The sequence below is a fragment of the Hemitrygon akajei genome, chromosome 5 (assembly GCF_048418815.1).
Source record: "Hemitrygon akajei chromosome 5, sHemAka1.3, whole genome shotgun sequence".
NCBI lineage: Eukaryota > Metazoa > Chordata > Chondrichthyes > Myliobatiformes > Dasyatidae > Hemitrygon > Hemitrygon akajei.
In genome coordinates, this window is record NC_133128.1 from 97,309,861 (window position 1) to 97,331,146 (window position 21,286).

General features: G+C 64.1%; 1 protein-coding gene across 5 annotated transcripts in view; it reads left to right on the forward strand.

The window, feature by feature from the left end:
• arhgef49 (Rho guanine nucleotide exchange factor 49) overlaps window positions 1-21,286 on the forward strand; it is a 562,666-nt gene that overhangs the window by 532,879 nt on the left and 8,501 nt on the right. The window lies entirely within an intron of this gene.

Genomic DNA, 21,286 nt, shown 5'->3' on the forward strand with positions numbered 1-21,286 from the left:
CAGCCTCCAGTCCCAAGCCTCGTCCCAAGCCTGCAGCCTACAGCCTCCAGCCTCGTCCCAAGCCTGCAGCCTACAGCCTCCAGCCTCGTCCCAAGCCTGCAGCCTCCAGTCTCGACCCAAGCCTGCAGCCTCCAGCCCCAAGCCTCGTACCAAGCCTGCACTCCCCAGTCCCAAGCCTCGTCCCAAGCCTGCAGTCCCCAGTCCCAAGCCTCGTCCCAAGCCTGCAGCCTGAAGCCTCAAGCCTCAACCCAAGCCTGCAGCCTCCAGTCCCAAGCCTCATCCCAAGCCTGCAGCCTCCAGCCCCAAGCCTCGTCCCAAGCCTGCAGCCTACAGCCTCCAGCCTCGCCTCGACCCAAGCCTACAGCCTCCAGTCCCAAGCCTCGTCCCAAGCCTGCAGCCTCCAGTCTCGACCCAAGCCTGCAGCCTCTAGCCCCAAGCCTCGTACCAAGCCTGCAGCCTCCAGTCTCGACCCAAGCCTACAGCCTCAAGCCTCGACCCAAGCCTACAGCCTCTAGCCCCAAACCTCGACCCAAGCCTGCAGCCTCGTCTTGACCCGCCTACAGCCTCCAGCCTCGACCCAAGCCCGCAGCCTCTAGCCCTAGGCCTCGTACCAAGCCTGCAGCCTCCAGTCTTGACCCAAGCCTACAGCCTACAGCCTCCAGCCTCGCCTCGACCCAAGCCTACAGCCTCCAGTCCCAAGCCTCGTCCCAAGCCTGCAGCCTCCAGTCTCGACCCAAGCCTGCAGCCTCTAGCCCCAAACCTCGACCCAAGCCTGCAGCCTCGTCTTGACCCAAGCCTACAGCCTCCAGCCTCGACCCAAGCCCGCAGCCTCTAGCCCCAGGCCTCGTACCAAGCCTGCAGCCTCCAGTCTCGACCCAAGCCTACAGCCTCTAGCCCCAAACCTCGACCCAAGCCTGCAGCCTCGTCTTGACCCAAGCCTACAGCCTCCAGTCTCGACCCAAGCCCGCAGCCTCCAGTCTCGACCCAAGCCTGAAGCCTACAGCCTCCAGCCTCGTACCAAGCCTGCAGCCTCCAGCCCCAAGCCTCGTACCAAGTCTGCAGCCTCCAGTCCCAAGCCTCGTCCCAAGCCTGCAGCCTACAGCCTCAAGCCTCGTCCCAAGCCTCAAGCCTCGACCCAAGCCTGCAGCCGCCAGTCCCAAGCCTCGTCCCAAGCCTGCAGCCTCCAGCCCCAAGCCTCGTCCCAAGCCCGCAGCCTTCAGCCTCAAGCCTCGACCCAAGACCACAGCCTCCAGTCCCAAGCCTGCAGCCTCCAGTCTCGACCCAAGCCTGCAGACTCTAGCCCCAAGCCTCGACCCAAGCCTACAGCCTCCAGTCCCAAGCCTCGTCCCAAGCCTGCAGCCTCCAGTCTCGACCCAAGCCTGCAGCCTCTAGCCCCAAGCCTCGTACCAAGCCTGCAGCCTCCAGTCTCGACCCAAGCCTACAGCCTCCAGCCTCAAGCCTCGACCCAAGCCTGCAGCCTCTAGCCCCAAGCCTCGTACCAAGCCTGCAGCCTCCAGTCTCGACCCAAGCCTACATCCTCCAGCCTCAAGCCTCGACCCAAGCCTACAGCCTCTAGCCCCAAACCTCGACCCAAGCCTGCAGCCTCGTCTTCACCCAAGCCTATAGCCTCCAGCCTCAAGCCTCGACCCAAGCCTACAGCCTCCAGTCTCGACCCAAGCCCGCAGCCTCTAGCCCCAGGCCTCGTACCAAGCCTGCAGCCTCCAGTCTTGACCCAAGCCTACAGCCTCTAGCCCCAAACCTCGACCCAAGCCTACAGCCTCCAGCCCCAAACCTCGACCCAAGCCTGCAGCCTCCAGTCTCGACCCAAGCCTGCAGCCTCCAGCCTCGACCCAAGCCTGCAGCCTTCAGCCTCGACCCAAGCCTGCAGCCTCCAGTCTCGACCCAAACCTACAGCCTCCAGCCTCAAGCCTCGACCCAAGCCTACAGCCTCTAGCCCCAAACCTCGACCCAAGCCTGCAGCCTCCAGCCCCAAGCCTCGACCCAAGACTGCAGCCTCCAGTCTCGTCCCAAGCCTGCAGCCTACAGCCTCCAGCCTCGTACCGCCTGCAGCCTCCAGCCCCAAGCCTCGTCCCAAGCCTGCAGCCTCCAGTCCCCAGTCCCAAGCCACGTCCCAAGCCTGCAGCCTCCAGTCTCGACCCAAGCCTGCAGCCTCCAGTCCCAAGCCTCGTCCCAAGCCTGCAGCCTACAGCCTCCAGCCTCGTACCAAGCCTGCAGCCTCCAGTCCCAAGCCTCGTCCCAAGCCTGCAGCCTCCAGCCCCAAGCCTCGTCCCAAGCCTGCAGCCTCCAGCCCCAAGCCTCGTCCCAAGCCTGCAGCCTCCAGCCCCAAGCCTCGTCCCAAGCCTGCAGCCTACAGCCTCCAGCCTCCTCCCAAGCCTGCAGCCTCCAGCCTCGTCCCAAGCCTGCAGCCTCCAGCCCCAAGCCTCGTACCAAGCCTGCAGCCTCCAGCCCCAAGCCTCGTACCAAGCCTGCAGCCTCCAGCCCCAAGCCTCGACCCAAGCCTACAGCCTCCAGTCCCAAGCCTCGTCCCAAGCCTGCAGCCTACAGCCTCAAGCCTCGTCCCAAGCCTCAAGCCTCGACCCAAGCCTGCAGCCTCCAGTCCCAAGCCTCGTCCCAAGCCTGCAGCCTCCAGCCCCAAGCCTGCAGCCTACAGCCTCCAGCCTCGCCTCGACCCAAGCCTACAGCCTCCAGTCCCAAGCCTCGTCCCAAGCCTGCAGCCTCCAGTCTCGACCCAAGCCTGCAGCCACTAGCCCCAAGCCTCGTACCAAGCCTGCAGCCTCCAGTCTCGACCCAAGCCTACAGCCTCTAGCCCCAAACCTCGACCCAAGCCTGCAGCCTCGTCTTGACCCAAGCCTACAGCCTCCAGCCTCAAGCCTCGACCCAAGCCTACAGCCTCCAGTCTCGACCCAAGCCCGCAGCCTCTAGCCCCAAGCCTCGTACCAAGCCTGCAGCCTCCAGTCTCGACCCAAGCCTACAGCCTCCAGCCTCAAGCCTCGACCCAAGCCTACAGCCTCTAGCCCCAAACCTCGACCCAAGCCTGCAGCCTCGTCTTGACCCAAGCCTACAGCCTCCAGCCTCAAGCCTCGACCCAAGCCTACAGCCTCCAGTCTCGACCCAAGCCCGCAGCCTCTAGCCCCAGGCCTCGTACCAAGCCTGCAGCCTCCAGTCTTGACCCAAGCCTACAGCCTCTAGCCCCAAACCTCGACCCAAGCCTACAGCCTCCAGCCCCAAACCTCGACCCAAGCCTGCAGCCTCCAGTCTCGACCCAAGCCTACAGCCTCCAGCCTCAAGCCTCGACCCAAGCCTACAGCCTCTAGCCCCAAGCCTCGACCCAAGCCTGCAGCCTCCAGTCTCGACCCAAGCCTACAGCCTCCAGCCTCAAGCCTCGACCCAAGCCTACAGCCTCTAGCCCCAAACCTCGACCCAAGCCTACAGCCTCCAGCCTCGCCTCGACCCAAGCCTGCAGCCTCCAGCCCCAAGCCTCGACCCAAGCCTACAGCCTCCAGCCTCAACCCAAACCTACAGCCTCCAGCCTCGACCCAAGCCTGCAGTCTCCAGTCTCGACCCAAACCTACAGCCTCCAGCCTCAAGCCTCGACCCAAGCCTACAGCCTCTAGCCCCAAACCTCGACCCAAGCCTGCAGCCTCCAGCCCCAAGCCTCGACCCAAGACTGCAGCCTCCAGTCTCGTCCCAAGCCTGCAGCCTCCAGCCCCAAGCCTCGTCCCAAGCCTGCAGCCTCCAGTCCCCAGTCCCAAGCCTCGTCCCAAGCCTGCAGCCTCCAGTCTCGACCCAAGCCTGCAGCCTCCAGTCCCAAGCCTCGTCCCAAGCCTGCAGCCTACAGCCTCCAGCCTCGTCCCAAGCCTGCAGCCTACAGCCTCCAGCCTCGTCCCAAGCCTGCAGCCTCCAGTCTCGACCCAAGCCTGCAGCCTCCAGCCCCAAGCCTCGTACCAAGCCTGCAGTCCCCAGTCCCAAGCCTCGTCCCAAGCCTGCAGTCCCCAGTCCCAAGCCTCGTCCCAAGCCTGCAGCCTGAAGCCTCAAGCCTCGACCCAAGCCTGCAGCCTCCAGTCCCAAGCCTCATCCCAAGCCTGCAGCCTCCAGCCCCAAGCCTCGTCCCAAGCCTGCAGCCTACAGCCTCCAGCCTCGCCTCGACCCAAACCTACAGCCTCCAGCCCCAAGCCTCGTCCCAAGCCTGCAGCCTACAGCCTCCAGCCTCGCCTCGACCCAAGCCTACAGCCTCCAGTCCCAAGCCTCGACCCAAGACTGCAGCCTCCAGTCTCGTCCCAAGCCTGCAGCCTCCAGCCCCAAGCCTCGTCCCAAGCCTGCAGCCTCCAGTCCCCAGTCCCAAGCCTCGTCCCAAGCCTGCAGCCTCCAGTCTCGACCCAAGCCTGCAGCCTCCAGTCCCAAGCCTCGTCCCAAGCCTGCAGCCTACAGCCTCCAGCCTCGTCCCAAGCCTGCAGCCTACAGCCTCCAGCCTCGTCCCAAGCCTGCAGCCAGTCTCGACCCAAGCCTGCAGCCTCCAGCCCCAAGCCTCGTACCAAGCCTGCACTCCCCAGTCCCAAGCCTCGTCCCAAGCCTGCAGTCCCCAGTCCCAAGCCTCGTCCCAAGCCTGCAGCCTGAAGCCTCAAGCCTCGACCCAAGCCTGCAGCCTCCAGTCCCAAGCCTCATCCCAAGCCTGCAGCCTCCAGCCCCAAGCCTCGTCCCAAGCCTGCAGCCTACAGCCTCCAGCCTCGCCTCGACCCAAGCCTACAGCCTCCAGTCCCAAGCCTCGTCCCAAGCCTGCAGCCTCCAGTCTCGACCCAAGCCTGCAGCCTCTAGCCCCAAGCCTCGTACCAAGCCTGCAGCCTCCAGTCTCGACCCAAGCCTACAGCCTCCAGCCTCAAGCCTCGACCCAAGCCTACAGCCTCTAGCCCCAAACCTCGACCCAAGCCTGCAGCCTCGTCTTGACCCGCCTACAGCCTCCAGCCTCGACCCAAGCCCGCAGCCTCTAGCCCTAGGCCTCGTACCAAGCCTGCAGCCTCCAATCTTGACCCAAGCCTACAGCCTACAGCCTCCAGCCTCGCCTCGACCCAAGCCTACAGCCTCCAGTCCCAAGCCTCGTCCCAAGCCTGCAGCCTCTAGCCCCAAACCTCGACCCAAGCCTGCAGCCTCGTCTTAACCCAAGCCTACAGCCTCCAGCCTCGACCCAAGCCCGCAGCCTCTAGCCCCAGGCCTCGTACCAAGCCTGCAGCCTCCAGTCTCGACCCAAGCCTACAGCCTCTAGCCCCAAACCTCGACCCAAGCCTGCAGCCTCGTCTTGACCCAAGCCTACAGCCTCCAGTCTCGACCCAAGCCCGCAGCCTCCAGTCTCGACCCAAGCCTGCAGCCTACAGCCTCCAGCCTCGTACCAAGCCTGCAGCCTCCAGCCCCAAGCCTCGTACCAAGTCTGCAGCCTCCAGTCCCAAGCCTCGTCCCAAGCCTGCAGCCTACAGCCTCAAGCCTCGTCCCAAGCCTCAAGCCTCGACCCAAGCCTGCAGCCGCCAGTCCCAAGCCTCGTCCCAAGCCTGCAGCCTCCAGCCCCAAGCCTCGTCCCAAGCCCGCAGCCTTCAGCCTCAAGCCTCGACCCAAGACCACAGCCTCCAGTCCCAAGCCTGCAGCCTCCAGTCTCGACCCAAGCCTGCAGCCTCTAGCCCCAAGCCTCGACCCAAGCCTACAGCCTCCAGTCCCAAGCCTCGTCCCAAGCCTGCAGCCTCCAGTCTCGACCCAAGCCTGCAGCCTCTAGCCCCAAGCCTCGTACCAAGCCTGCAGCCTCCAGTCTCGACCCAAGCCTACAGCCTCCAGCCTCAAGCCTCGACCCAAGCCTGCAGCCTCTAGCCCCAAGCCTCGTACCAAGCCTGCAGCCTCGTTTTCACCCAAGCCTACAGCCTCCAGCCTCAAGCCTCGACCCAAGCCTGCAGCCTCCAGTCTTGACCCAAGCCTACAGCCTCTAGCCCCAAACCTCGACCCAAGCCTACAGCCTCCAGCCCCAAACCTCGACCCAAGCCTGCAGCCTCCAGTCTCGACCCAAGCCTACAGCCTCCAGCCTCAAGCCTCGACCCAAGCCTACAGCCTCTAGCCCCAAGCATCGACCCAAGCCTGCAGCCTCCAGTCTCGACCCAAGCCTACAGCCTCCAGCCTCAAGCCTCGACCCAAGCCTACAGCCTCTAGCCCCAAACCTCGACCCAAGCCTGCAGCCTCCAGCCTCAAGCCTCGACCCAAGCCTGCAGCCTCCAGCCCCAAGCCTCGACCCAAGCCTACAGCCTCCAGCCTCAACCCAAGCCTGCAGCCTCCAGCCTCGACCCAAACCTACAGCCTCCAGCCTCAAGCCTCGACCCAAGCCTACAGCCTCCAGCCTCGACCCAAGCCTGCAGCCTTCAGCCTCGACCCAAGCCTGCAGCCTCCAGTCTCGACCCAAACCTACAGCCTCCAGCCTCAAGCCTCGTCCCAAGCCTGCAGCCTCCAGTCCCCAGTCCCAAGCCTCGTCCCAAGCCTGCAGCCTCCAGTCTCGACCCAAGCCTGCAGCCTCCAGTCCCAAGCCTCGTCCCAAGCCTGCAGCCTACAGCCTCCAGCCTCGTACCAAGCCTGCAGCCTCCAGTCCCAAGCCTCGTCCCAAGCCTGCAGCCTCCAGCCCCAAGCCTCGTCCCAAGCCTGCAGCCTCCAGCCCCAAGCCTCGTCCCAAGCCTGCAGCCTCCAGCCCCAAGCCTCGTCCCAAGCCTGCAGCCTCCAGCCCCAAGCCTCGTCCCAAGCCTGCAGCCTACAGCCTCCAGCCTCGTCCCAATCCTGCAGCCTCCAGCCTCGTCCCAAGCCTGCAGCCTCCAGCCCCAAGCCTCGTACCAAGCCTGCAGCCTCCAGCCCCAAGCCTCGTACCAAGCCTGCAGCCTCCAGCCCCAAGCCTCGACCCAAGCCTACAGCCTCCAGTCCCAAGCCTCGTCCCAAGCCTGCAGCCTCCAGTCCCAAGCCTCGTCCCAAGCCTGCAGCCTCCAGCCCCAAGCCTGCAGCCTACAGCCTCCAGCCTCGCCTCGACCCAAGCCTACAGCCTCCAGTCCCAAGCCTCGTCCCAAGCCTGCAGCCTCCAGTCTCGACCCAAGCCTACAGCCACTAGCCCCAAGCCTCGTACCAAGCCTGCAGCCTCCAGTCTCGACCCAAGCCTACAGCCTCTAGCCCCAAACCTCGACCCAAGCCTGCAGCCTCGTCTTGACCCAAGCCTACAGCCTCCAGCCTCAAGCCTCGACCCAAGCCTACAGCCTCCAGTCTCGACCCAAGCCCGCAGCCTCTAGCCCCAAGCCTCGTACCAAGCCTGCAGCCTCCAGTCTCGACCCAAGCCTACAGCCTCCAGCCTCAAGCCTCGACCCAAGCCTACAGCCTCTATCCCCAAACCTCGACCCAAGCCTGCAGCCTCGTCTTGACCCAAGCCTACAGCCTCCAGCCTCAAGCCTCGACCCAAGCCTACAGCCTCCAGTCTCGACCCAAGCCCGCAGCCTCTAGCCCCAGGCCTCGTACCAAGCCTGCAGCCTCCAGTCTTGACCCAAGCCTACAGCCTCTAGCCCCAAACCTCGACCCAAGCCTACAGCCTCCAGCCCCAAACCTCGACCCAAGCCTGCAGCCTCCAGTCTCGACCCAAGCCTACAGCCTCCAGCCTCAAGCCTCGACCCAAGCCTACAGCCTCTAGCCCCAAGCCTCGACCCAAGCCTGCAGCCTCCAGTCTCGACCCAAGCCTACAGCCTCCAGCCTCAAGCCTCGACCCAAGCCTACAGCCTCTAGCCCCAAACCTCGACCCAAGCCTACAGCCTCCAGCCTCGCCTCGACCCAAGCCTGCAGCCTCCAGCCCCAAGCCTCGACCCAAGCCTACAGCCTCCAGCCTCAACCCAAACCTACAGCCTCCAGCCTCGACCCAAGCCTGCAGCCTCCAGTCTCGACCCAAACCTACAGCCTCCAGCCTCAAGCCTCGACCCAAGCCTACAGCCTCTAGCCCCAAACCTCGACCCAAGCCTGCAGCCTCCAGCCCCAAGCCTCGACCCAAGACTGCAGCCTCCAGTCTCGTCCCAAGCCTGCAGCCTCCAGCCCCAAGCCTCGTCCCAAGCCTGCAGCCTCCAGTCCCCAGTCCCAAGCCTCGTCCCAAGCCTGCAGCCTCCAGTCTCGACCCAAGCCTGCAGCCTCCAGTCCCAAGCCTCGTCCCAAGCCTGCAGCCTACAGCCTCCAGCCTCGTCCCAAGCCTGCAGCCTACAGCCTCCAGCCTCGTCCCAAGCCTGCAGCCTCCAGTCTCGACCCAAGCCTGCAGCCTCCAGCCCCAAGCCTCGTACCAAGCCTGCAGTCCCCAGTCCCAAGCCTCGTCCCAAGCCTGCAGTCCCCAGTCCCAAGCCTCGTCCCAAGCCTGCAGCCTGAAGCCTCAAGCCTCGACCCAAGCCTGCAGCCTCCAGTCCCAAGCCTCATCCCAAGCCTGCAGCCTCCAGCCCCAAGCCTCGTCCCAAGCCTGCAGCCTACAGCCTCCAGCCTCGCCTCGACCCGCCTACAGCCTCCAGTCCCAAGCCTCGTCCCAAGCCTGCAGCCTCCAGTCTCGACCCAAGCCTGCAGCCTCTAGCCCCAAGCCTCGTACCAAGCCTGCAGCCTCCAGTCTCGACCCAAGCCTACAGCCTCCAGCCTCAAGCCTCGACCCAAGCCTACAGCCTCTAGCCCCAAACCTCGACCCAAGCCTGCAGCCTCGTCTTGACCCGCCTACAGCCTCCAGCCTCGACCCAAGCCCGCAGCCTCTAGCCCTAGGCCTCGTACCAAGCCTGCAGCCTCCAGTCTTGACCCAAGCCTACAGCCTACAGCCTCCAGCCTCGCCTCGACCCAAGCCTACAGCCTCCAGTCCCAAGCCTCGTCCCAAGCCTGCAGCCTCCAGTCTCGACCCAAGCCTGCAGCCTCTAGCCCCAAACCTCGACCCAAGCCTGCAGCCTCGTCTTGACCCAAGCCTACAGCCTCCAGCCTCGACCCAAGCCCGCAGCCTCTAGCCCCAGGCCTCGTACCAAGCCTGCAGCCTCCAGTCTCGACCCAAGCCTACAGCCTCTAGCCCCAAACCTCGACCCAAGCCTGCAGCCTCGTCTTGACCCAAGCCTACAGCCTCCAGCCTCGACCCAAGCCCGCAGCCTCTAGCCCCAGGCCTCGTACCAAGCCTGCAGCCTCCAGTCTCGACCCAAGCCTACAGCCTCTAGCCCCAAACCTCGACCCAAGCCTGCAGCCTCGTCTTGACCCAAGCCTACAGCCTCCAGTCTCGACCCAAGCCCGCAGCCTCTAGCCCCAGGCCTCGTACCAAGCCTGCAGCCTCCAGTCTCGACCCAAGCCTACAGACTCTAGCCCCAAACCTCGACCCAAGCCTACAGCCTCCAGTCTCGACCCAAGCCTACAGACTCTAGCCCCAAGCCTCGACCCAAGCCTGCAGCCTCCAGTCTCGACCCAAGCCTACAGCCTCCAGCCTCAAGCCTCGGCCCAAGCCTACAGCCTCTAGCCCCAAACCTCGACCCAAGCCTACAGCCTCCAGCCTCAAGCCTCGTCCCAAGCCTGCAGCCTCCAGCCCCAAGCCTCGTCCCAAGCCTGCAGCCTCCAGCCCCAAGCCTCGTCCCAAGCCTGCAGCCTCCAGCCCCAAGCCTCGTACCAAGCCTGCAGCCTCCAGTCTCGACCCAAGCCTACAGCCTCTAGCCCCAAACCTCGACCCAAGCCTACAGCCTCCAGCCCCAAACCTCGACCCAAGCCTGCAGCCTCCAGTCTCGACCCAAGCCTACAGCCTCCAGCCTCAAGCCTCGACCCAAGCCTACAGCCTCTAGCCCCAAGCCTCGACCCAAGCCTGCAGCCTCCAGTCTCGACCCAAGCCTACAGCCTCCAGCCTCAAGCCTCGGCCCAAGCCTACAGCCTCTAGCCCCAAACCTCGACCCAAGCCTACAGCCTCCAGCCTCAAGCCTCGACCCAAGCCTACAGCCTCCAGTCTCGACCCAAGCCCGCAGCCTCTAGCCCCAGGCCTCGTACCAAGCCTGCAGCCTCCAGTCTTGACCCAAGCCTACAGCCTCTAGCCCCAAACCTCGATCCAAGCCTACAGCCTCCAGCCCCAAACCTCGACCCAAGCCTGCAGCCTCCAGTCTCGACCCAAGCCTACAGCCTCCAGCCTCAAGCCTCGACCCAAGCCTACAGCCTCTAGCCCCAAGCCTCGACCCAAGCCTGCAGCCTCCAGTCTCGACCCAAGCCTACAGCCTCCAGCCTCAAGCCTCGACCCAAGCCTACAGCCTCTAGCCCCAAACCTCGACCCAAGCCTACAGCCTCCAGCCTCGCCTCGACCCAAGCCTGCAGCCTCCAGCCCCAAGCCTCGACCCAAGCCTACAGCCTCCAGCCTCAACCCAAACCTACAGCCTCCAGCCTCGACCCAAGCCTGCAGCCTCCAGTCTCGACCCAAACCTACAGCCTCCAGCCTCAAGCCTCGACCCAAGCCTACAGCCTCTAGCCCCAAACCTCGACCCAAGCCTGCAGCCTCCAGCCCCAAGCCTCGACCCAAGACTGCAGCCTCCAGTCTCGTCCCAAGCCTGCAGCCTCCAGCCCCAAGCCTCGTCCCAAGCCTGCAGCCTCCAGTCCCCAGTCCCAAGCCTCGTCCCAAGCCTGCAGCCTCCAGTCTCGACCCAAGCCTGCAGCCTCCAGTCCGAAGCCTCGTCCCAAGCCTGCAGCCTACAGCCTCCAGCCTCGTCCCAAGCCTGCAGCCTACAGCCTCCAGCCTCGTCCCAAGCCTGCAGCCTCCAGTCTCGACCCAAGCCTGCAGCCTCCAGCCCCAAGCCTCGTACCAAGCCTGCACTCCCCAGTCCCAAGCCTCGTCCCAAGCCTGCAGTCCCCAGTCCCAAGCCTCGTCCCAAGCCTGCAGCCTGAAGCCTCAAGCCTCGACCCAAGCCTGCAGCCTCCAGTCCCAAGCCTCATCCCAAGCCTGCAGCCTCCAGCCCCAAGCCTCGTCCCAAGCCTGCAGCCTACAGCCTCCAGCCTCGCCTCGACCCGCCTACAGCCTCCAGTCCCAAGCCTCGTCCCAAGCCTGCAGCCTCCAGTCTCGACCCAAGCCTGCAGCCTCTAGCCCCAAGCCTCGTACCAAGCCTGCAGCCTCCAGTCTCGACCCAAGCCTACAGCCTCCAGCCTCAAGCCTCGACCCAAGCCTACAGCCTCTAGCCCCAAACCTCGACCCAAGCCTGCAGCCTCGTCTTGACCCGCCTACAGCCTCCAGCCTCGACCCAAGCCCGCAGCCTCTAGCCCTAGGCCTCGTACCAAGCCTGCAGCCTCCAGTCTTGACCCAAGCCTACAGCCTACAGCCTCCAGCCTCGCCTCGACCCAAGCCTACAGCCTCCAGTCCCAAGCCTCGTCCCAAGCCTGCAGCCTCCAGTCTCGACCCAAGCCTGCAGCCTCTAGCCCCAAACCTCGACCCAAGCCTACAGCCACTAGCCCCAAGCCTCGTACCAAGCCTGCAGCCTCCAGTCTCGACCCAAGCCTACAGCCTCTAGCCCCAAACCTCGACCCAAGCCTGCAGCCTCGTCTTGACCCAAGCCTACAGCCTCCAGCCTCAAGCCTCGACCCAAGCCTACAGCCTCCAGTCTCGACCCAAGCCCGCAGCCTCTAGCCCCAAGCCTCGTACCAAGCCTGCAGCCTCCAGTCTCGACCCAAGCCTACAGCCTCCAGCCTCAAGCCTCGACCCAAGCCTACAGCCTCTATCCCCAAACCTCGACCCAAGCCTGCAGCCTCGTCTTGACCCAAGCCTACAGCCTCCAGCCTCAAGCCTCGACCCAAGCCTACAGCCTCCAGTCTCGACCCAAGCCCGCAGCCTCTAGCCCCAGGCCTCGTACCAAGCCTGCAGCCTCCAGTCTTGACCCAAGCCTACAGCCTCTAGCCCCAAACCTCGATCCAAGCCTACAGCCTCCAGCCCCAAACCTCGACCCAAGCCTGCAGCCTCCAGTCTCGACCCAAGCCTACAGCCTCCAGCCTCAAGCCTCGACCCAAGCCTACAGCCTCTAGCCCCAAGCCTCGACCCAAGCCTGCAGCCTCCAGTCTCGACCCAAGCCTACAGCCTCCAGCCTCAAGCCTCGACCCAAGCCTACAGCCTCTAGCCCCAAACCTCGACCCAAGCCTACAGCCTCCAGCCTCGCCTCGACCCAAGCCTGCAGCCTCCAGCCCCAAGCCTCGACCCAAGCCTACAGCCTCCAGCCTCAACCCAAACCTACAGCCTCCAGCCTCGACCCAAGCCTGCAGCCTCCAGTCTCGACCCAAACCTACAGCCTCCAGCCTCAAGCCTCGACCCAAGCCTACAGCCTCTAGCCCCAAACCTCGACCCAAGCCTGCAGCCTCCAGCCCCAAGCCTCGACCCAAGACTGCAGCCTCCAGTCTCGTCCCAAGCCTGCAGCCTCCAGCCCCAAGCCTCGTCCCAAGCCTGCAGCCTCCAGTCCCCAGTCCCAAGCCTCGTCCCAAGCCTGCAGCCTCCAGTCTCGACCCAAGCCTGCAGCCTCCAGTCCCAAGCCTCGTCCCAAGCCTGCAGCCTACAGCCTCCAGCCTCGTCCCAAGCCTGCAGCCTACAGCCTCCAGCCTCGTCCCAAGCCTGCAGCCTCCAGTCTCGACCCAAGCCTGCAGCCTCCAGCCCCAAGCCTCGTACCAAGCCTGCACTCCCCAGTCCCAAGCCTCGTCCCAAGCCTGCAGTCCCCAGTCCCAAGCCTCGTCCCAAGCCTGCAGCCTGAAGCCTCAAGCCTCGACCCAAGCCTGCAGCCTCCAGTCCCAAGCCTCATCCCAAGCCTGCAGCCTCCAGCCCCAAGCCTCGTCCCAAGCCTGCAGCCTACAGCCTCCAGCCTCGCCTCGACCCGCCTACAGCCTCCAGTCCCAAGCCTCGTCCCAAGCCTGCAGCCTCCAGTCTCGACCCAAGCCTGCAGCCTCTAGCCCCAAGCCTCGTACCAAGCCTGCAGCCTCCAGTCTCGACCCAAGCCTACAGCCTCCAGCCTCAAGCCTCGACCCAAGCCTACAGCCTCTAGCCCCAAACCTCGACCCAAGCCTGCAGCCTCGTCTTGACCCGCCTACAGCCTCCAGCCTCGACCCAAGCCCGCAGCCTCTAGCCCTAGGCCTCGTACCAAGCCTGCAGCCTCCAGTCTTGACCCAAGCCTACAGCCTACAGCCTCCAGCCTCGCCTCGACCCAAGCCTACAGCCTCCAGTCCCAAGCCTCGTCCCAAGCCTGCAGCCTCCAGTCTCGACCCAAGCCTGCAGCCTCTAGCCCCAAACCTCGACCCAAGCCTGCAGCCTCGTCTTGACCCAAGCCTACAGCCTCCAGCCTCGACCCAAGCCCGCAGCCTCTAGCCCCAGGCCTCGTACCAAGCCTGCAGCCTCCAGTCTCGACCCAAGCCTACAGCCTCTAGCCCCAAACCTCGACCCAAGCCTGCAGCCTCGTCTTGACCCAAGCCTACAGCCTCCAGCCTCGACCCAAGCCCGCAGCCTCTAGCCCCAGGCCTCGTACCAAGCCTGCAGCCTCCAGTCTCGACCCAAGCCTACAGCCTCTAGCCCCAAACCTCGACCCAAGCCTGCAGCCTCGTCTTGACCCAAGCCTACAGCCTCCAGTCTCGACCCAAGCCCGCAGCCTCTAGCCCCAGGCCTCGTACCAAGCCTGCAGCCTCCAGTCTCGACCCAAGCCTACAGACTCTAGCCCCAAACCTCGACCCAAGCCTACAGCCTCCAGCCCCAAACCTCGACCCAAGCCTGCAGCCTCCAGTCTCGACCCAAGCCTACAGCCTCCAGCCTCAAGCCTCGAACCAAGCCTACAGCCTCTAGCCCCAAGCCTCGACCCAAGCCTGCAGCCTCCAGTCTCGACCCAAGCCTACAGCCTCCAGCCTCAAGCCTCGGCCCAAGCCTACAGCCTCTAGCCCCAAACCTCGACCCAAGCCTACAGCCTCCAGCCTCAAGCCTCGTCCCAAGCCTGCAGCCTCCAGCCCCAAGCCTCGTCCCAAGCCTGCAGCCTCCAGCCCCAAGCCTCGTCCCAAGCCTGCAGCCTCCAGCCCCAAGCCTCGTACCAAGCCTGCAGCCTCCAGTCTCGACCCAAGCCTACAGCCTCTAGCCCCAAACCTCGACCCAAGCCTACAGCCTCCAGCCCCAAACCTCGACCCAAGCCTGCAGCCTCCAGTCTCGACCCAAGCCTACAGCCTCCAGCCTCAAGCCTCGACCCAAGCCTACAGCCTCTAGCCCCAAGCCTCGACCCAAGCCTGCAGCCTCCAGTCTCGACCCAAGCCTACAGCCTCCAGCCTCAAGCCTCGGCCCAAGCCTACAGCCTCTAGCCCCAAACCTCGACCCAAGCCTACAGCCTCCAGCCTCAAGCCTCGACCCAAGCCTACAGCCTCCAGTCTCGACCCAAGCCCGCAGCCTCTAGCCCCAGGCCTCGTACCAAGCCTGCAGCCTCCAGTCTTGACCCAAGCCTACAGCCTCTAGCCCCAAACCTCGACCCAAGCCTACAGCCTCCAGCCCCAAACCTCGACCCAAGCCTGCAGCCTCCAGTCTCGACCCAAGCCTACAGCCTCCAGCCTCAAGCCTCGACCCAAGCCTACAGCCTCTAGCCCCAAGCCTCGACCCAAGCCTGCAGCCTCCAGTCTCGACCCAAGCCTACAGCCTCCAGCCTCAAGCCTCGACCCAAGCCTACAGCCTCTAGCCCCAAACCTCGACCCAAGCCTACAGCCTCCAGCCTCGCCTCGACCCAAGCCTGCAGCCTCCAGCCCCAAGCCTCGACCCAAGCCTACAGCCTCCAGCCTCAACCCAAACCTACAGCCTCCAGCCTCGACCCAAGCCTGCAGCCTCCAGTCTCGACCCAAACCTACAGCCTCCAGCCTCAAGCCTCGACCCAAGCCTACAGCCTCTAGCCCCAAACCTCGACCCAAGCCTGCAGCCTCCAGCCCCAAGCCTCGACCCAAGACTGCAGCCTCCAGTCTCGTCCCAAGCCTGCAGCCTCCAGCCCCAAGCCTCGTCCCAAGCCTGCAGCCTCCAGTCCCCAGTCCCAAGCCTCGTCCCAAGCCTGCAGCCTCCAGTCTCGACCCAAGCCTGCAGCCTCCAGTCCGAAGCCTCGTCCCAAGCCTGCAGCCTACAGCCTCCAGCCTCGTCCCAAGCCTGCAGCCTACAGCCTCCAGCCTCGTCCCAAGCCTGCAGCCTCCAGTCTCGACCCAAGCCTGCAGCCTCCAGCCCCAAGCCTCGTACCAAGCCTGCACTCCCCAGTCCCAAGCCTCGTCCCAAGCCTGCAGTCCCCAGTCCCAAGCCTCGTCCCAAGCCTGCAGCCTGAAGCCTCAAGCCTCGACCCAAGCCTGCAGCCTCCAGTCCCAAGCCTCATCCCAAGCCTGCAGCCTCCAGCCCCAAGCCTCGTCCCAAGCCTGCAGCCTACAGCCTCCAGCCTCGCCTCGACCCGCCTACAGCCTCCAGTCCCAAGCCTCGTCCCAAGCCTGCAGCCTCCAGTCTCGACCCAAGCCTGCAGCCTCTAGCCCCAAGCCTCGTACCAAGCCTGCAGCCTCCAGTCTCGACCCAAGCCTACAGCCTCCAGCCTCAAGCCTCGACCCAAGCCTACAGCCTCTAGCCCCAAACCTCGACCCAAGCCTGCAGCCTCGTCTTGACCCGCCTACAGCCTCCAGCCTCGACCCAAGCCCGCAGCCTCTAGCCCTAGGCCTCGTACCAAGCCTGCAGCCTCCAGTCTTGACCCAAGCCTACAGCCTACAGCCTCCAGCCTCGCCTCGACCCAAGCCTACAGCCTCCAGTCCCAAGCCTCGTCCCAAGCCTGCAGCCTCCAGTCTCGACCCAAGCCTGCAGCCTCTAGCCCCAAACCTCGACCCAAGCCTGCAGCCTCGTCTTGACCCAAGCCTACAGCCTCCAGCCTCGACCCAAGCCCGCAGCCTCTAGCCCCAGGCCTCGTACCAAGCCTGCAGCCTCCAGTCTCGACCCAAGCCTACAGCCTCTAGCCCCAAACCTCGACCCAAGCCTGCAGCCTCGTCTTGACCCAAGCCTACAGCCTCCAGCCTCGACCCAAGCCCGCAGCCTCTAGCCCCAGGCCTCGTACCAAGCCTGCAGCCTCCAGTCTCGACCCAAGCCTACAGCCTCTAGCCCCAAACCTCGACCCAAGCCTGCAGCCTCGTCTTGACCCAAGCCTACAGCCTCCAGTCTCGACCCAAGCCCGCAGCCTCTAGCCCCAGGCCTCGTACCAAGCCTGCAGCCTCCAGTCTCGACCCAAGCCTACAGACTCTAGCCCCAAACCTCGACCCAAGCCTACAGCCTCCAGCCCCAAACCTCGACCCAAGCCTGCAGCCTCCAGTCTCGACCCAAGCCTACAGCCTCCAGCCTCAAGCCTCGAACCAAGCCTACAGCCTCTAGCCCCAAGCCTCGACCCAAGCCTGCAGCCTCCAGTCTCGACCCAAGCCTACAGCCTCCAGCCTCAAGCCTCGGCCCAAGCCTACAGCCTCTAGCCCCAAACCTCGACCCAAGCCTACAGCCTCCAGCCTCAAGCCTCGTCCCAAGCCTGCAGCCTCCAGCCCCAAGCCTCGTCCCAAGCCTGCAGCCTCCAGCCCCAAGCCTCGTCCCAAGCCTGCAGCCTCCAGCCCCAAGCCTCGTACCAAGCCTGCAGCCTCCAGTCTCGACCCAAGCCTACAGCCTCTAGCCCCAAACCTCGACCCAAGCCTACAGCCTCCAGCCCCAAACCTCGACCCAAGCCTGCAGCCTCCAGTCTCGACCCAAGCCTACAGCCTCCAGCCTCAAGCCTCGACCCAAGCCTACAGCCTCTAGCCCCAAGCCTCGACCCAAGCCTGCAGCCTCCAGTCTCGACCCAAGCCTACAGCCTCCAGCCTCAAGCCTCGGCCCAAGCCTACAGCCTCTAGCCCCAAACCTCGACCCAAGCCTACAGCCTCCAGCCTCAAGCCTCGTCCCAAGCCTGCAGCCTCCAGCCCCAAGCCTCGTCCCAAGCCTGCAGCCTCCAGCCCCAAGCCTCGTCCCAAGCCTGCAGCCTCCAGCCCCAAGCCTCGTCCCAAGCCTGCATCCTCCAGCCCCAAGCCTCGTCCCAAGCCTGCAGCCTCCAGCCCCAAGCCTCGTCCCAAGCCTGCAGCCTCTAGCCCCAAGCCTCGTACCAAGCCTACAGCCTCCAGCCCCAAGCCTCGACCCAAGCCTGCAGCCTCCAGTCTCGACCCAAGCCTACAGCCTCTAGCCCCAAACCTCGACCCAAGCCTAAAGCCTCCAGCCTCGCCTCGACCCAAGCCTGCAACCTCCAGCCTCGCCTCGACCCAAGCCTGCAGCCTCCAGCCCCAAGCCTCGTCCCAAGCCTGCAGCCTCCAGCCCCAAGCCTCAACCCAAGCCTGCAGCCTCCAGCCCCAAGCCTCGTCCCAAGCCTGCAGCCTCTAGCCCCAAGCCTGCAGCCTACAGCCTCAAGCCTCGACCCAAGCCTACAGCCTCCAGCCCCAAGCCTCGTCCCAAGCCTGCAACCTCCAGCCCCAAGCCTCGTCCCAAGCCTGCAGCCTCCAGCCCCAAGCCTCGTCCCAAGCCTGCAGCCTCCAGCCCCAAGCCTGCAGCCTCCAGCCCCAAGCCTCGTCCCAAGCCTGCAGCCTCCAGCCCCAAACCTCGTCCCAAGCCTGCAGCCTCTAGCCCCAAGCCTCGTACCAAGCCTACAGCCTCCAGCCCCAAGCCTCGTACCAAGCCTCCAGCCCCAAGCCTCGTCCCAAGCCTGCAGCCTCCAGCCCCAAGCCTCGTCCCAAGCCTGCAGCCTCCAGTCCCAAGCCTCGTACCAAGCCTGCAGCCTCCAGTCCCAAGCCTCGTCCCAAGCCTGCAGCCTCCAGTCTCGACCCAAGCCTACAGCCTCCAGCCTCAAGCCTCGACCCAAGCCTACAGCCTCTAGCCCCAAACCTCGACCCAAGCCTGCAGCCTCCAGCCTCAAGCCTCGACCCAAGCCTGCAGCCTCCAGCCCCTAGCCTCGACCCAAGCCTACAGCCTCCAGCCTCGACCCAAGCCTGCAGCCTTCAGTCTCGACCCAAGCCTGCAGCCTTCAGTCTCGACCCAAGCCTGCAGCCTTCAGTCTCGACCCAAGCCTACAGCCTCCAGCCTCAAACCTCGACCCAAGCCTACAGCCTCTAGCCCCAAACCTCGACCCAAGCCTACAGCCTCCAGCCTCAAGCCTCGACCCAAGCCTGCAGCCTCCAGCCCCAAGCCTCGACCCAAGCCTACAGCCTCCTGCCTCAAACCAAGCCTGCAGCCTGCAGCCCCAAGCCTCGACCCAAGCCTGCAGCCTCCAGCCTCGACCCAAGCCTGCAGCCTCCAGTCTCGACCCAAGCCTGCAGCCTCCAGTCCCAAGCCTCATCCCAAGCCTGCAGCCTCCAGCCCCAAGCCTCGTCCCAAGCCTGCAGCCTCCAGCCCCAAGCCTCGTCCCAAGCCTGCAGCCTCTAGCCCCAATCCTCGTCCCAAGCCTGCAGCCTCCAACCCCGCCTCATCCCAAGCCTGCAGCCTCCAGCCTCGACCCAAGCCTACAGCCTCCAGTCTCGACCCAAGCCTGCAGCCTCTAGCCCCAAGCCTCGTCCCAAGCCTGCAGCCTCTAGCCCCAAGCCTCGTCCCAAGCCTGCAGCCTCTAGCCCCGAGCCTCGTCCCAAGCCTGCAGCCTTTAGCCCCGAGCCTCGTACCAAGCCTGCAGCCTCCAGCCTCGCCTCGTCCTAAGCCTGCAGCCTCCAGCCTCGCCTCGTCCCAAGCCTGCAGCCTCCAGCCCCAAGCCTGCAGCCTCCAGCCTCACCTCGTCCCAAGCCTGCAGCCTCCAGTCCCAAGCCTCGTCCCAAGCCTGCAGCCTCTAGCCCCGAGCCTCGTCCCAAGCCTGCAGCCTCTAGCCCCGAGCCTCGTCCCACGCCTGCAGCCTCTAGCCCCGCCTGGTCCCAAGCCTGCAGCCTCTAACCCCGAGCCTCGTCCCAAGCCTGCAGCCTCTAGCCCCGAGCCTCGTCCCAAGCCTGCAGCCTCTAGCCCCGAGCCTCGTCCCAAGCCTGCAGCCTCTAGCCCCGAGCCTCGTCCCAAGCCTGCAGCCTTTAGCCCCGAGCCTCGTCCCAAGCCTGCAGCCTCTAGCCCCAAGCCTGCAGCCTCCAGCCCCAAGCCTCATCCCAAGCCTGCAGCCTCCAGTCCCGAGCCTCATCCCAAGCCTGCAGCCGCTAGCCCCGAGCCTCGTCCCAAGCCTGCAGCCTCTATCCCCGAGCCTCGTCCCAAGCCTGCAGCCTCTATCCCCGAGCCTCGTCCCAAGCCTGCAGCCTCTATCCCCGAGCCTCGTCCCAAGCCTGCAGCCTCTATCCCCGAGCCTCGTCCCAAGCCTGCAGCCTCTAGCCCCGAGCCTCGTCCCAAGCCTGCAGCCTTTAGCCCCGAGCCTCGTCCCAAGCCTGCAGCCTCTAGCCCCAAGCCTGCAGCCTTCAGCCCCAAGCCTCGTCCCAAGCCTACAGCCTCTAGCCCCGCCTGGTCCCAAGCCTGCAGCCTCTAACCCCGAGCCTCGTCCCAAGCCTGCAGCCTCTAGCCCCGAGCCTCGTCCCAAGCCTGCAGCCTCTAGCCCCAAGCCTCGTCCCAAGCCTGCAGCCTCTAGCCCCGAGCCTCGTCCCAAGCCTGCAGCCTTTAGCCCCGAGCCTCGTCCCAAGCCTGCAGCCTCTAGCCCCAAGCCTGCAGCCTCCAGCCCCAAACCTCGTCCCAAGCCTGCAGCCTCCAGTCCCGAGCCTCATCCCAAGCCTGCAGCCTCTAGCCCCGAGCCTCGTCGCAAGCCTGCAGCCTCTATCCCCGAGCCTCGTCCCAAGCCTGCAGCCTCTATCCCCGAGCCTCGTCCCAAGCCTGCAGCCTCTAGCCCCGAGCCTCGTCCCAAGCCTGCAGCCTTTAGCCCCGAGCCTCGTCCCAAGCCTGCAGCCTCTAGCCCCAAGCCTGCAGCCTTCAGCCCCAAGCCTCGTCCCAAGCCTACAGCCTCCAGCCCCAAACCTCGTCCCAAGCCTGCAGCCTCTAGCCCCAAACCTCGTCCCAAGCCTGCAGCCTCTAGCCCCAAACCTCGTCCCAAGCCTGCAGCCTCTAGCCCCAAACCTCGTCCCAAGCCTGCAGCCTGCAGCCTCGTCCCAAGTCTCAAGACCCCAAGTCTCTAGCCAAGCCTCGTCATGTCCTCGCCTGGGTTTGGGGGTCCAAGCTCGAGGCAAGACCCAGGTTCCTGGTCCTTGTCTAGTCTCGGGCTCAGAGTCCACCCCAGGCTCCTTGTTCCCAGTCCCTCATCCTGGTCCTGCTTCCCCTGCCTAGACTGCATCCCGTCCCGCCCTTGGGTTCCATCTCGTCCTGTTTCCGGGACTCCAGTGTCTGTGTCCTGCAGTTGAGTCCTGATTCAACACCCAACTTATGACATCTGCATAATAATTGGAATAATCAAATTGAGAAAAGTACTGTGGAAGAAGAGCTTGTGTATTGTCTCTAGGGTTGTTCCTTCAGGAATGTCCCTGGGAGTGGACCATTATAGATTGGTCATATTACTAAGGTAGGAAACTGTTGTGGTTAAGGATTCCTTAGGGAGCAGTGAGGAATTCTAGATTCAGTCTGGGGAGCAATGAGATTCTACACCGATCAGTCACTTTATCAGGTACACCTGTCCACATCGTCACTGCAAATATCTAATCAGCCAATCATGTGGCAGCAACTCAGCGCATAAAGACATGGTCAAGGTGTTGTTCAGACCACACATCAGAATGGGGAAGAAACCTGATCTGAGTGACTTTAACTGTGGAATGATTGCTGGTGCCAGACAGAGAGGTTTGAGTATCTCAGAAACTGCTGATCTCCTGGGATTTTCACACACAACAGTCTGTAGTGTTTACAGAGAACAGTGCAAGAAACATCCAGTTCTGCAGTTCTGTGGGCAAAAATGCCTTCTGAATGAGAGAGTTTAGAGGAAAATGGCCAGACTGCTTCAAGCTGACAGCAAGGCAACAGGAATTCAAATAACTACACATTACAACAGTGGTGTGCAGGAGTGGATGGGCAATAATGATTTATGATCTATGAATTGTCCCCTAGTAGAATAAGGATGTGTTCTTGATCTCACAATGGAGCTCTTTATGATCTCACAGCCACACTTCACTTTCTCTGTAACACTTTATTCTGCATTTACTGATTGAGTAATGCAGGTTGAATTGGATAATCTGGCTTCCTCCCACTTTCCAAAGACATATGGATAAGTAGGTTTTTTTTTGTGTAGGTGTGGTTGGGCCAGAAGGCTCTGCTAAATAAAGTAATCTAGTCAAT